The 13,714-nt window shown below is 43.8% G+C and overlaps 1 protein-coding gene across 7 annotated transcripts in view; it reads left to right on the top strand.

Moving 5' to 3' along the window:
- Positions 1–13,714, top strand: part of LOC137640253 (uncharacterized abhydrolase domain-containing protein DDB_G0269086-like) — a 108,151-nt gene that overhangs the window by 61,387 nt on the left and 33,050 nt on the right. The gene's annotated exons all lie outside the window — the stretch shown is intronic.

The raw sequence follows: 13,714 nt of genomic DNA, 5'->3' as shown, positions 1-13,714 counted from the left end.
TGGCAGCCAACTGCACAGATTTCCTTATTGCAGAGTGTTGGATTTCCGACGGAGTAAATCCCTTGTCGTCGTAAACAATATCGGGCCACAACTTCTTCCAGCTCGTATTCACGGTTGCAGGTTTCATCTCTTGAAGTGCCTTCTGAATATTCTGCAGGCACGTGGCTATGGTGTACTGCCGCCAGTACGCCTTCAAGTTAAAATCTTCATCCTCGTCATCTTGGGCAGCATCCACACACGCAACGAGGTCCGCCAAGGTATTCTTCGTGTAGAGGGCCTTGAACGCCCTGATAACCCCCTGGTCCATCGGTTGAATTAATGACGTGGTGTTGGGTGGCAGGAACTCAACCTGAATGCCCTCATAAGACAGGTCAGTTGCGTGTCCACCAGCGTTATCCATAAGGAGAAGGATCTTGAATGGCAAGCCCTTCTCTAAGAGATATTTGCTGACTTGCGGGATAAAACACTGATGGAACCAGTTGGAGGTCAGCATCTTCGTAATCCATGCTTTTTGATTATGCATCCAGTACACGGGAAGGAGATTCTTATTTTTATTTTTCAAAGCGCGAGGATTTTTCGACTTATAAATAAGCCCCGGCTTTAACAAAAATCCAGCAGCATTGCCACACATCACGAGGGTAACGCGATCCTTGAATGCTTTAAAGCCAGAGGCTTTGGCTTCCTCTTTGAACAGGAAAGTTTGCGACGGCATTCTCTTCCAAAACAAGCCAGTCTCATCCATATTAAAGACTTGTTCCGGCTTGTATCCACCTTCAGCGATAATATTCTTGAACGTCTGGTTCACGTAAGTTTCAGCAGCGGCAGTGTCAGCGGAAGCAGACTCCTCATGCAGGGAAACGCTTTTCAGGGCGAAGCGTTTCTGAAACTTAGCGAACCATCCTTTGCTTGCGGAAAAACGTTTCTGAGGCTGGGAATCAGTGGATGTCCCTGGTTGAGGATCATCTGCATCATCATCATCTTCAGCATGGTTGCCGTCGTCGTCTTTAGGTTCCTTTGCAGCAAAATTCTCATATAAGCTCAAAGCCTTTGTTTGGATGGTGTTCGTATCCAACGCTATGTTCTTCTTCCGGCAGTCGGCAATCCACACAGCTAAAGCACCTTCCATGCGTACGATCGTTTTATTACGCGTTGTAACGACTCGCTTCGCTGATCTGCTAAAGGTGATTGCAGCCGTCTTTCTAATGTTCGCCTCGTCCTTCTTGATATAGCGAACAGTAGATTCGTTGATGCCAAAATGGCGGCCGGCGGCCGCGTAACTTCTACCATCTTTTAACATGTCGAGAAGCGTAACCTTCTCAGCTATCGTCATCATCCTTCGGTGGCGTTTAGGCTCAATACCAGCCTTAAGAGAAGCAGAACGCTTGGGAGCCATTACAGTAGGATTTACAGTAACAAAAAGTTCAGCTTAAAAAAGTCGCACACAGCACAGATTCACACACTTAAGAACGTCTACTCAGCGATACGCGGTAACAGAGAGTGGACGATCCAGCCCCGCGAGAACTTTGATGCTGCGGGTAGGAGATGCGGGCAAAACACCAATCACAGGCTAGATAACGAAACTTGAGTTCTGATTCGTCATCTATCAGCGCTTGAACCAATCACAACCCGTCTTACAGTGTACTATGATGCGTTGGTTACCTACTCATAGAAGATGCCCCGCGCATACCGAACGTACGTAGATTAAGTACAATACCGTAATACAGGGGGTCCTCGGGTTACGACGCTGATCCGTTCTTAAGACGCGGTGTAACCCGAATTTCCGTGTAAGTCGGAACACCATAAATATACGTACTGTACTGTACTGTAAAGTATTACTGTATACTGTACTATAATAAAATGTATCAAATGACATAAAAACAATATTAGAAAAAGAGAAAACAATTCCTTACCACATGAATTAAAGTAAATATCAATAAAAAAAGAAAACAATTCCTTACCACATGAATTAAAGTAAATATCAATAAAAAAAGAAAACAATTCCTTACCACATGAATTAAAGTAAATATCAATAAAAAAAAAAAAAACAATTCCTTACCACATGAATTAGAGTAAATATCAATAAAAAAAGAAAACAATTCCTTACCACATGAATTAAAGTAAATATCAATAAAATAAAAGAAAACAATTCCTTACCACATGAATTAAAGTAAATATCAATAAAAAAAGAAAACAATTCCTTACCACATGAATTAAAGTAAATATCAATAAAAAAAGAAAACAATTCCTTACCACATGAATTAAAGTAAATATCAATAAAAAAAAGAAAACAATTCCTTACCACATGAATTAAAGTAAATATCAATAAAAAAAGAAAACAATTCCTTACCACATGAATTAAAGTAAATATCAATAAAAAAAAGAAAACAATTCCTTACCACATGAATTAAAGTAAATATCAATAAAAAAAGAAAACAATTCCTTACCACATGAATTAAAGTAAATATCAATAAAAAAAAAAGAAAACAATTCCTTACCACATGAATTAAAGTAAATATCAATAAAAAAAAAAGAGAACAATTCCTTACCTTATTCCTATGGTTGGCTTGCACACTGGAAGGGATGTTGCAAGGGACGGAGAGACTGGTTTATTGTGGAGAGGAAGGTGCAGAAGATGCTGGAGAAACTGGGGCAGGTGAATCAGGATTCTCTGGAAGTGAGACAGAAGATGCTGGAGAAGCTGGGGCAGGCGAGTCTGGAGGTGAAGAGCCTACAAGAGGTGGTGGAGAAGCTGGAGAAGCAGAGGCAGCTGAGGTTGATGGCAGAGGCTCTGTAGCAATAGAGGCAGCTGAGGTTGATGGTAGAGGCTCTGTTGCAGGCAAATCTGGAGTAGTAGAGGCAGCTGATGTAGAGGGTGCAGTTCTCTCTACTTTCTTAAAATACCGCTCCAGGTTAGACTGGACAGAGAGGATCCTCTTCTCATCCAAAATCTCCTTATAACACTGCAGTAAGTCCATGACACCTCTGGAAACCCTGGTGAACCTGTCCATGTTGGGATCTTGAGCCTCGAAAGTTGCCAATGCTTGTTGTATCTCGGCAAAACCTTTTGACAAGCCCTGCCTTGTGAAAGCCTTAGGGTCTGGGGTGGGGGCTTCTTCCTCTTCCTCTATGATCTGCTTCTCCAGTTGTATCAAGTCCCCAGCAGATAACTCCTCTCCATGAGATTCTAGCAGCTCCGTAACATCATCAACCTCCATCTCCAAATCGGTTTCCTTACTCAGGGCAACAATGTTCTTGATAACATGGTCAACTGTGTCCTCAAACCCATGAAAATCATTAACAAATTGAGGACATAGCTTCCTCCAAACACCATGATAAGCAGAATAACCCCCCTCCCTAATTATCTCAGCCAACGCTTTAGGAAATTCACTTGCTGCTTTCTCATCCCCACTAGCAGCTTCACCTTGCACTTTAAGATTATGGTAATTGGCCCGAGCCTTAAATCGCATAAACCAACCCCTACTAGCCGAAAACTCTTCACTTTCACTTTCTCCCCCCCTTTCTTTTTTCAACGCTTCAAACAACCTTTTAGCCTTCTCTTGAATAACCATTAAGCTCACTGGAATACGCCGTTGATTTTGATCTTCCAACCAAAGCACTAATAACCTTTCCATTTCGATAATTAAACCACTACGCTGTTTCGTTATCACTGTTGCTTTCATTGGAGCAGATCCTTTTACGTGTTCAACAATGCGCTCCTTATCTTTAAGGATAGTAGCCACGGTCGAACGGCTAAGGCCAAGCGATCGGCCAATGTTCGTTGGCGTTTCACCATTTTTAGACCGCTTAATAATGTCTAATTTCACTTCCATGGTGATGGCCTTCCTTTTCTTCGATGCACTACCATCAGAAGAATCTGCCTTGCGCTTTGGAGCCATAATGAAGGGCAAAAAGTTCAAAAAAACGATCAAACACGTGAGAGAAAGAACAGGCAATCACAACCAAAAATGGCGTATGAGTGGAACTGAGCGACGCCGTCTTCCTCGCCCACAACCACCGCAAAGCGTATTCATCCACCGCGCGCTAGTAACTAGTTCGCAATTGTTTACGTCGCTTACGACGCTAACGGTGCAAGACGGAACGACGCTTAATATTATTTTTATATTTTTATGGGGCGCGTTCGTAACGGCGAAACCGCGTAAGTCGGGACCGTCGTAACCCGAGGACCTACTGTAATAATAAATAATGATAATAGTACTGTACAGTAATAATAATAATAATAATGATAATAATAATAACAATAATAATTTTATTAACAACAACAACAATAATAATTTTATTAACAACAACAACAATAATAATAATAACAATAATAATAATACAGCTTTACGTACGCTATTTTACGCCCCTCTCTCTCTCTCTCTCTCTCTCTCTCTCTCTCTCTCTCTCTCTCTCTCTCGTACGCTTATTCGAAATGTGATTTTTGCAACAAAGAATATTATTGGATGCAGTACTGTACTACGTACGTATACATACAAAAGATTCATGGAAAAAAAGCACATCCATTACAGTACACACCATTCTAATATGGTATGACTGCATCTGATTTGCGTTTCATGTTCGATTTAATTTTACTACGTACTGTATACAGTACTGAATTATCGTATGATCACATTCTCTTTTCGTGTTTTATTTCTTTCTGTGCCGAATTATATATTATATGTAATGCAATGAACAATCAGTAAGAACAGATATTACTAATTACAGTATTAATGGAATTACAGGTAACAAAATATCGTATTTGGTTGTCTTCAGATTTCGCGGTATTTTCGAATTTTCCGGAAAATCCGCGATATGTATATATATATATATATGGGTTATGGGAAAACCCCGCGAAGTGGTGAATCCGCGATTGTCGAACCGCGAAGTAGCGAGGGTTCACTGTACACAGCAAAATAGCTTTCATACAATGATTTCTGGTTACTGAATCTTGGTAGCAGGCTCCTTTTGAGAATGCACAACTGCAATTCAATAGTGTTTATATGTATGCTTACATCATCAGAAATAATAAGGTTAACATTGTGGTTAACAGTGTAATGCTGGAAATCGTGATCTTTCACCTTCAAATACACCTTCCAACAATCGGAAATTATTTTGGTTTCTGGAAGAACATGCTCATGAAGCAGAGATCAAAGTTTCAGTATCACTGTTCTCTATCCTGCAGTTTCCTCTTTTGACTTCAGGCATACCAGTAGGCAGTCTAGCAGCACAGCATATCACGTCTACAAGGACAGAGGCCATTAACATGGAAAGCAACTCGATGGCCACTCTTCAGCCCTCTTTATGGATCAACCACTGGCTAATGTCGGCTTCTTGGCTGACAACGAGGACTTGGCGAACTCTAACGAGTAGAAGGCATTTAAGAACATTGTCTTGATGGGCCAAAGCGGTCGAGTATTTTACAAATCAGTCCGCCAACCAGTGTCTTGATGGGCCAAAGCGGTGGAGTATTTTACAAATCAGTCCGCCAGCCAGTGGGTGAACTGGATTTTGAAGAGGCATGATGCCGTGACCTCTTGGTTTCACAAGAAGATTGGCTGTCAAGAGATCTGGAATTTCCATAATACATCAGGGAAGGATCCTTCTTGGTTCCCTACACAAAAGGTAGAGGCGATATCTGATTAATAGAGAAAGGTGAGACAGAACTCAGTTTTTGCACCAATCGGTGTCCTTTCGGCTTGCACAGTCCGCCTCCACTTCCAGCTGCTTCTGCTTGAGCTTGTTGCCTCTTTATAGAAAGGCACACAAGCCTTCTCCTAGGAAGGACCCCTGTCCCGCCCCTTCCAGCTTGAGGCATGGCATGGAACAGCAGCAGCCCTTTCAGAGCAGACAAGGTTAAGGACGCAACCAATGAAGGAGAGGAAAGCGAGGCCAATGTTTCCACTAGTGATGGCAGTCCTCATATGAGGCCACCTGTGGGAAGATGCTTGCAACCTCAGTGGATGATGTGGCAGTATCACGGTGTGGAACAGTGGACTGTGGATGTTCTTTGGTTCGGCTACCGCCTCCCTTTCATCAACCTTTTCCCTCTTCAGCGGTGTTATCATTTTACCACCAGGGATCAGCGAAGGAATGACCCTTCAGGTAGAAGTTCAGGCAAGGCTGGAGAATGGCGCTCTCAAAGAGGCTTCTTCAGTTGACTCTCTTGTAGAGAAGTCATTTGGAGACCAGTCATAGACCTCTCAGCCCTGAGTGAGTTTGTTTTACAAACCTTATTCAAGATGGAGACTCCAGGCATATTTAGGCAGGCGATCAAGCCGTTAGATTTCATGATGACAATCGAGTGAAAGGACGTGCACATTCAGATCCCAATCCATCTCTACTCCAGGAAGTATCTCTGGTTTGTCATAGCGAGCAGAGTACTGTATACCAATTCAAAAGTTCTTTGCTTCAGTCTCTCAACTGCCACACAGGTTTTCACAAGAGTTTTTACTCTACTATCTGTATGGGTACACGCCACCAACATTTGTCTTCTGTGTTATCTAGACGATTCGTTGATCTTGGCAGACTCAGGGGATGACCTCCTTCACCACCGATACAAGCTTCTTTCGTTCTGTTATGATCTGGGGATTGTGGTGAATTGTTAGAAGTCGATCGTAGTGCCATAACAGGACTACTCTATCTCGGTATGGACATTGACACATTTATAGGAAAAGTCTGCCCATCTCGAGACAGATTGGTACAATTTTGAGAGGTGGCTTTCCCTCTCCTTCAACAGCCCCATTTACCAGCACAGCTTTAGCTGAAATTGCTTGGACACCTAGCCTCCCTGGAATGTCTTGTTCCGAAGGGTTTTCTCCACCTGCGTTCCTTCAGTGGTAACTGAAGAGACAATGGTTGCAAGGCAGCGATCCTCCTCTATCATTATATCATTAGTTCTGATAGGCTAGGATTCCAGACTTGATCTGGAATGGTGGCTGGACGAGACAAACCTTTTAAAGGGCTTGAGGGAAGGTTGAGGAGCTCAGCTCCTACAACACATTGTGCCAAGACAATGGACCTACCTGGAACAGGAAGCTCGTGTACTTGCTAATGTGCTTAGTTCTCACGAGAACGAACACATGCGCTAGCTCCCTATGCTCAGTTCTCATGAGAACAAGCACATGTACCAGCGCCCGTTACCCATGCTTCGTTCTTACAAGGACGAGCATAGGCACTACCAGTAAGAGTAAAGTATGTCCATTCCTCAAGTTACTTGAAGGTTATGTTCCATTGAAATGTTATGGTGAAGTAACATGCATGTTTCCTAATAGGAACTCCTACTTTTTTATAGAGTTATGCTTTCTGTATAATGAATATTGTTTTTGTTTTCATATGACGAGCCTCTATTGATCTCTTCTGATCATTTTTGAAGTCTTCTGTATATCCTTTAAGTAAGCTTCTCTTGCAATATAGATTACTACCAGGTTTCTGTATAGAAAAAAATTACTGATAGTTTTCATACCATTTTTGCTATCCTTTTGATTTCAGGAGCTACTTCTATGATCACTGGTATGATATGGCCACTGATTTTTCCACGTTTTAATTTCATGATCAAAATCCACTTCATGATTACTGTATGAAAACATTGGCTAGTGTAAGTTGCTTCAATTTAAGGAATGATGCTTGATTACTGGGATAAATAATTGAAGAAATTTAAATTAACATTATTTTATTATGTTCTTTGGAATTCTAATATTTGGATGTCCAGATACATTGCTGAAGGTATCTCACACCTTGTATTATGTTATGTGATTCTGTGGTTATTCCTTTATCTGAAATCAGACATTAAGAGAACTAACCCATAAGGTGGTTCATTATCTTTATTTTCTGGTTCTCAAAGGAGATACACAGTACAGTATATAGGTAGTTCATTAAGGTTTTGAAGCCAAGGTAAAAACTTTCTTGGTGGGAAATAAAGTTCCTAGTGTTAGTTGAAAATTTTTCATTTTTTTTTTTATTTTCTTTTGAGAATTTTTGGAAATCCTTTGCAGCCGTACACAGATGCAGGTTAAAATAGTCGTAGATATTCAAGTACAGTAACATACGATTGTTGAATTGCTGCATTTTTTTACTTTTGGATATTTTTTTGTTTTGTGTTCATAGATATGAAATATTCTCCTAATTTAATTGCTTTTATGTGGGAGTCATTAATTATATATATCTTTTGTGTATGAGCTAATGCTCTATGTACAGACCCTGGGACATTTCAATTTTTCACGTACAGTAATAGTATAATGACCACAGTTCAAACCATGTTCCCTGGGGCTATTTTTAATTCATGCATTTTTCTCAATTTGATTATAGCTTACTTGTATTGATAAAAGTATTTTGTTCCTGCACTATATACAAACCCTCCGTATTTTACTTAGGAGTATTATTTTGCTGATAGCTGAAACCAGCCGTTAAAGCTTTTGTGAGGTGTAACTATTCTCCGCTTGTTGGCAGATGGGTGCACACATGCTCATGAACGTGTTAACAATGCTACAGCTAGTTGACTAACTATTTCTTTTTGCAATGATGTTGAGCTTTGTCGCACGTGCATTATTCCCGCAAGCGGGCTCTGGCTCGTTGTTGAACACTTACCTGGAGGTACAGAAGTTACATTTCCGCAACTGCATGCGAGCAAACAATCTTTTTCTGCCAACAAGGACTATGTACCAAAATAAAATTAGAACACCATTCTCATAGCCTTCCCATAACCAAACATAGGTAGTCTACTCTTAAGTATTGTAGACTCCCTTCATTCCCTGCAGTTCTTCCTAACTTTCAGATCGGCCATCTTAGTATTTAAAATACTTAAACTCCGAAATTTAGCATAAGCTAATCTATTTTCTGGGAGGGAACATCTGAAACTTATGCCAGTTTTGCTGATCGGAAACAAAGAAATATTATTACAGTATTATTGAAATTATTATTACAGTATTAGTAAAATGATTAAAATAATCATTTATTAAAATTGTTAAAAGGATTATTATTATTAAAATTAATAAATTCCCTGTGAAGTGTTGCCTACCCTACTGGGTAGTTAGCTGACTGGATAGCCCAGAACCCATCCCAGTTTTTGATAAATCAGAGGGGAAAATTATTTCCTCACGGAGAGGTTGCTAGTACAATCTGTCTCCCACAGCCTTAATTGCCTTTTACGCGCAAATGCCTCCTCCTGTAGGAGCGCATAACTCTACCCGCCAGGCTTCTGCAGGAGGAAGGTCATGCGAGAGTACTCTAGTCCATTCCACTTTGGCGTGGGCACAGATCCGAGTCTGTGGAGGGAGTCTTACGCTGTGTTGTGCACCCATTCACCGAGCACTAGTGAGGTGGGTGGTTGACCTCCGCCGGATGGACATCTGCATCCGATCTAGGTTGCCCATTATTTAAATGGCAGAGGTGGATACTCCACTGGGCCAAACCTGGGTCGGTCTCTGGACTCAATGAGGGACACATTGTTCCGTTCATGCTCTCTCACCATCCTCTGACTCACATCCAATGATGTCAGATTCCTATGCAAAGGGATCTGCTAGGGAATTCACTAGCCGAAATATAGCTGACAAGTATTTTGCAGCTGGTGCACCCTACCACCTAGCTAGGTGGTCGGGAGAGCTCGTCTGCCTGACGAAGGTGTGCACTTCGCCTCTGCTATGCGTAGTGTTCTCTTGTGCGAAACTTCCCAACAAGAATCGCGGCTGCAAGAAGCATCCTTTAGAGTAACTGGCGAGTTCTACCTTCTTAGCGTGTGCTGCGCGCAGGTGGACTATACCTTACCTGTGCAAGCGGAGAAGAGATTACGCATAGACGCGCCTTATCAGCTATAGCCTCATCAACGCACGCCTCGCAGTTGGTCTTTTTTTCCCGAAGAACAGCAAATTCCTTTTCAAATGAAGGTAGCTTTTCTTTCTCGGGCCAATTGTTGGTCCGATATGCGGACAGCGCCCACTTCCTTAAGGAAGTCAAGCACAAGGAGGGGCACTAGGTGACATCCTCCTGGGCCCTCCCTTTCCTTGGCAGTTCACTTAGCCAAAGGAACAGTCTTGTTCTCGAGAGAGGCTCCCTGGTTCCTAGACCTAGTTCAGGTGGTGAAGCAGGCAGTCTCAAGTTCGACCGATCATCCTCCGAGAGTTTCTCCTTTTTTTCACAGCACTTCAACTCACCAAACATCTCGGTGCTGGTAGGTCTAGAGCAGAAGAGACCTGAGGGTGGGTGTCAGACAGCAATCTGCTCTGGGGAGTAGACCCTCTCCTTCCTCCTTCCCCTGAATTTGTTGTTCTTCATAGATGCATAAAAAAGAAGGGTGAGAGGGCTCACCTGTTGCATCTCACAGCATCTGGACTCTGGTTCGAATTCGAGCTGCAGTGCCATATAAACCCCCCCGGAATGAGGGCAGTCTTTCTCTCCTTCAAAGAATTCCATCAGCCTCTTGCAGGACACTTCGTAGGACTAAGGAGTAGCAACATTATAGTGGTGTCGTACACAGACAAGCAAGGAGGTACTCTTCACGCAACTCGGCCAATTACCTGTGGAATCCTCTGGGGGTATGGAAAACAACTCATAGCTTTTCAAGCCATTTCAGTCCGGGTAGAAAGAATATGCTGGTAGACTATCTGAGTAGGGATGACGTAGATAGTAGGCTCCTCAGTCTCAATCTACTATCCACCATCTAGAATGGTCAAAAGAACGTCTCTTGTTGACGTACCTGGTGCTGCCAAGGTGGTCTTGCGAGCGCTCTTCTGGATATGCCATCTGTCCGCAGTGTTCTTGAACACCGTCTTTGTGTTGCTTTCACTCCAGGGAGGAAGGAATTCTTCAAGGACCGATGGTCTGGAGGAAACCTTTTGCCTGCTGGAGACCTATCCATCTCGGGTAAGAAGCTTTCGAGTGTTCCACATCTTTGGAGATGGGACGTAACTCTGGAGGGACCACTTCAATCAGAGAGCCAAAAGTTGTACGTAAGAGTGATCTCGTGCGGAGATTGAGAGCCCTGGCTTGTAGGGCGGTGAAGTATGTCTCCCTGAGAAGGAGTCGGATTCCTCAGTTTCCTCTTCTTGTTGGTGAGAACTGGTGTCATTTGCATCTGCGAGAATTCTTGCTATACTGGACACGCCACTCCTGCAGCTCTTCGCATCTTCTTAATAGGGGGACAGCCATCTGAGATGAGGATCCCTGGACGGGGCTGGCAACGTGACTTTCTGTCTGGGGTCAGACAGAGGAGAGGAAGCGCTGAATGACACCAACTTCTCCAATGGGATATTCCGGGTACTTGCTACCGCTGGCTGCTTAGTTGTATGGGCTGTTCCTGCAAGTCTAGGCATTGAACCACGAAGAGTCCTTCCCAAAAGATGGAGGGATGGGGATCTCGCTTGGTAGGCTCCTTAATGGAGACTGGCTCCTTGGAGATCGTGAAAAGGAGGGGAGTGAGGTCGGTTACTTGAATAGATAGGGACTGGCATTGCTCTCGCTTTGGCTTGGAAGAGCGAGCTGAAGAATGGACAGTAACAAAAACATGGACCATCTCGACATCCGTATCGTTGGCTAGAAAAGGAACCGGGCGACTGATGTTCGCTGGAACTCTTGCTGGGCTGCACTGTATCTGTGCTGGAAGGTGATGCGTAGGGTGGATGGCAGGTGCCTCGTCGTGAGCTGCAGGTAGGTCGCGAGCAGAAGTGACGTGTTTCGTGTCTAGATGAACACATCTAGAAGAGGTCAATTCATAGGTACGTGTTGTAACTGAGCGCGCTGGTTTGGAAGCTCTGGGCGAGCATACTTCATCCCCATGTTCGAAGCCAGGATCCCTCGTCCGTGGTCTTAAAGGGGGCTTATCCTGGTAGCGTGGCGAGCGATCAGGAATGGACTGCAGGTCACGAGCAGGTTACTGGATACACTGGGGATAAGCAGGTTGATGATGATTACGCGATGATGGTCTGTACGCATGGTAGCAATCAGGTGATGCGTTGGCGAGCTGTCGCGAAAAGCAGGGTCCCAGTCCCAACGACGATGATGGTCTTGTGGGCGAAAAGGGTGGACGCTTGCCGAATGGCAATGTAAGCAGGAGGGTAGTCCCTAGCTGCGGCATGACGAAACGAGTGGCGATCGTACACTTGCAAGTATTCGGAATGCGGGCGAGGAGAACGAAAAGATTGTCGATCTCTGGAGAAGGCGAATATCGGGAAATGCAGCGTGGGAAGCGTTCTGTTGACGAGGTGCTGTAGAGTTCCCTTGTAAGGCGATAAGAACTCCTATCATTGGCAGCAGGAAGATGATAAGGTGACAAGGTCACGTGCTGAGCTCCTCATTGGCGAGAATCCTTGGCAGGGGAGTCATGCTCTGAAGGACTGGAAGGCTGAGGAGACACAGGATGACGTCTAGAAGATCTCTCAAGCGACGGAATGTCGGGGAGGACCTCACTAGCAAAAGAAAGAGGTGACCACCTGGAGAAGCAGGAACATGCCTCGGACGTTGCTCCTCCTCCGTAGGCTGAGCGAACTCAGGAGGAGAAGTGCGGTGTTTGGCGGCAGGCGACGGCGGAGGCAGTCTTGGGAGACTTCTCAGGGACGAGAACCTTGGTATGGGGTCTTCTACCTTTGAAGGGGCCGAAGTTCGCTTCCTCTCATCGCCCAGCTGCAGAAGTTCTAACAAGCGTTCCTTTGATGGCAGACCCACAACACCCAGCGAAGGCCAAAAATGCAAAATATCATCATAAGAGAAAGTTCCCCCGAGGGTAAGGGTAGCGCTGCTTCTCTAGGGGGAAGCAACAATATTCCTGTTCGACAAGTCTCCGAAGGAAACCGATCGAGCAGGAGCTTCAGGAAGAGATCGGGGGGTCAAGGAGAAGTCCGAGGTTTCTTTGACTTCGAGGAAGACCCCGAAGTGCGAAGAATCTCTCTTAGACTTCTTCTTGCGCCGCAGCCCAAATCTCTCTCACTGGGAGGAAGACCACTCACGACATTGCTCACAAGTGTCATCCTGCGCACAACGCCATCCTCTTCAGGCCGGACATAGTGAGTGGGGGTCGGTCTTGGTCGAGGACATGAAGGTACATGTACCACAGGAGCGTCCCTCGGTTCTTGGAAAAGCCCCCATGATGAACGGCAACAAGAGGCAAGCACACCTGAAAAAAAACAAAATCTAAAAAGTATAAGTTGAATGGCTGTCAAATGCATTGGAAGGCGGAGAGAGACGACATCTGCTCTCGGCTGAGAAAAAAGCAAAAGTGATGATACAACACGTGTGTGTGTGTGTGTATGTGAGAGCAGGGTAGCTGGCTACCCCTGAACCCCCAGCTAACTAGCAGTAGGGTAGTTACACCTCATTCAAAGTCTTATGGCTAGTCATCCAGCTTCGCCAATAGTAAAATCCCCAATAGATAGCGAAAGGGTTTGTATTTAGTATCAAAACAAATGCAAATTATTCCAAATTTGTCATGTACCAGTTTTAGTCCTTTTGCCTCGCCAATATCTCTTCCTGTCATCTTAAATTTAAATTTTCTCAATAGATAATTGTTTTAGACCCTGCTCTGTCACCTAGGGATTTTTCCCTGGAATTTCAGTTATACTAGGACCCATTGTTTCAGAATTTTAATGTTGAAATAATTTTCATGTGGTACCGGGAAATTTACAGCCTGTAATCAGATTCACTGTGGAATGAGAACTGAAGCTGGGACATAGATGCAAGATATGTAAAGCCTGATTAGTATCTTCCTTGGTATATTTGTATTTTTCAATAA

The sequence above is a fragment of the Palaemon carinicauda genome, chromosome 4 (assembly GCF_036898095.1).
Source record: "Palaemon carinicauda isolate YSFRI2023 chromosome 4, ASM3689809v2, whole genome shotgun sequence".
In the NCBI taxonomy this organism is placed as follows: Eukaryota; Metazoa; Arthropoda; class Malacostraca; order Decapoda; family Palaemonidae; genus Palaemon; species Palaemon carinicauda.
Note: the sequence above shows the minus strand (reverse complement) of the source record. Positions and strands in the feature narration are given on the sequence as shown.